The sequence below is a fragment of the Pinus tabuliformis genome, chromosome X (genome assembly GCF_031772625.1).
Source record: "Pinus tabuliformis cultivar Carrire ecotype Pingquan chromosome X, CPIR1, whole genome shotgun sequence".
Classification (NCBI taxonomy): Eukaryota; Viridiplantae; Streptophyta; class Pinopsida; order Pinales; family Pinaceae; genus Pinus; species Pinus tabuliformis.
Window position 1 is genome coordinate 299,214,474 of NC_142308.1, and position 2,436 is coordinate 299,216,909.

Below are 2,436 nucleotides of genomic sequence, written 5' to 3' on the forward strand. Positions count from 1 at the left end.
TAAAAACCCCACATTAACGATTCACCTTTATCGATTTCTGATTCACATTTGGTAGTTTCTTAGATGATTATCTTGTGTGAAGAACTGCAAATGCTCCACACTTCTGCACATTGAGTTCCTTCCACAATATTACGAATTATCTTTATTAGTTTAGTAATGCAAAACTTTAATCTTATTTATTTTTAACGAGGTTTTAACTTTTATAAATAAATACTTTCATTTTCCTTAATTTTAACTAACGCAGAAGCGAAAGGAGATGTGTGAAGTGAAAAATTGCATGTGCAAAAAGGATTCTCGAATAAGGATGGATTTAGTAATAAATATATGATAAAATGACTAGTTGTGCAGAGAAAGATACTCGGAAGCGAAAGAAGATGTGTGAAAGTGGATTTCGTTGTGTGTGTGTTCAGGGGTGGAAATAACGACATATTGCAAATGAAAAAATCATTCTGAAATAATAATGAAATGTAAACCCCATGCTAACAATGAAATGCACAAAAAAAGTTGTCTTGATCAATTAATTAGTGGTATAGGCAGGGACTATGTTGCATCACAACTATTCCTCTTGCTTAAGTTGTGACTTCATCTCCTAGAGGGATATTCAATTGGTTATCCACACTTTTGTGGGATTCTCTTCGAGCATGTGCATTAGAATGTTCAAGTGTTTCATGAAATCAATAGGATTTGTCCTGTAGTTCCATTGTTGTGTGTATATGCCAAACACTCAACGTGACCTGCTTGACCCATGAGAAGCCTTCGCATGTAGCGATTAGAGAAAACCATCTCTGAAATCAACTAGCAAGTTTTTCTCAACGACACTAAAAATAAATGTAGAGGAAGCAAGGTGGGAATGAGCTTATACAACTAGAGTTTCCTAAATAACATAAACATAAATATCCTCAAATGTCTAAACTTCTTGATTGGTTCCTCATCCAGTCCCATGAGCTCTACTTATATCTCTATGATAGTTGTTTTCCAGAAATCCTCTACATGAAAATATGATCAGAGACCTAAACCATTCATACGTATAACTCTTGGAGAGTAGAAAATGGTCATGATCAATTTAATTAGATGAGATCTCAACCCACTAAGATGAAAATCCATTGAATGGTGATAGCCATGATGCACAACTAGTCTAATCCATCACCATGGACTGCATATTGGTTCATCTCTAATCCAATTATAGAAATCACAATGAAACCATGACAAGAAAATTGATGGAAGAGATGAGGACTGATTGAGTGATGATGTATTGAGGTTGGTTCTTTGTTGTTATCCATGAACACACTGCGTACTTTTCAGTTTCTTCCAACATAACCACTAATCGAGGGTTTTCTTACCCTGTCTAGGATAAAAGCACGACACTTATTTGAGTCACCAAATCATGAATGATCTTGCTGGCCAAAATGACACAACTTAGAAGAAGGACAAGGAGTACAATCAAAGTGAAAATGATTATATTTGTTACCAACATCCACAAACTGTAACTGGCACTGCCATCATATCTGAGGAATAGGATATTAATATCAAAAGAGAGGTGAGTGAGCACATTGGTGATGTTAATTGATAGGCCAACATGTCACTCCACATGTTCTTGTTGTGCAAGCAGGAAACATTAGACAACAATATTCTTAAGAAGACACACATGACTACCATTCTTCCATGATTCCTGAGCATGACATCTTAATAAATTATGATCCCCTCTGCGCTCCCTGAAACACTCAGGCTATAGAACAATATGAGCAATTGGAGACCGAGAGATTCGAAGACAAGGGAGTGACCTAGAAGGTAATGTGTTTTCTTTTTCTTTGTCTTCTTGGGAAGGATGACATTGGAATAGTAAGTGAGAAAGCTTTAGGGTTCCTTAGTTTAATGCTACAACCTAATGTTGTTATGGATATCCCAACCTATCTAGCGAAATTGATAAATTTAAATTTCCAAAATTCTAATACCACTGGGTACATTAGGTATCCATCATATTTGGTCCATCTATTTTTATATTCACGTTGAGATAAATTCTATCATGTCTGTGTGAACATGATGGATTTAGAGAATCATGTGAAACTAGCAGTTGACTAGACCAATATCATTAGCTGGAAATAACACAATGAAGACTTCTCTAAATATTTATAATCTTTTATGGTTATGGTATACTCTATTTTAAATAATCAAGCACCTCCAAGAATCCTACCTAGACCAAGGGAGCTCCTACAACTTAGTGTTGACACAAGAGTGGGTGATTGGTATTTATTTGAAGACTACACAAAAATAATACTGCATGGAGAAGAAGTGCCACCATATCTCCTTATGTTATTCTATCCCATGAGAATACTCTCCTTTTAATTTATAAGACAAAGTATCAATGTTGATCATAATCAATTTATCCCTTGGTGCAAGGGAGACACCGTTATACTAGAAAGAGTTGTGGGACCATTT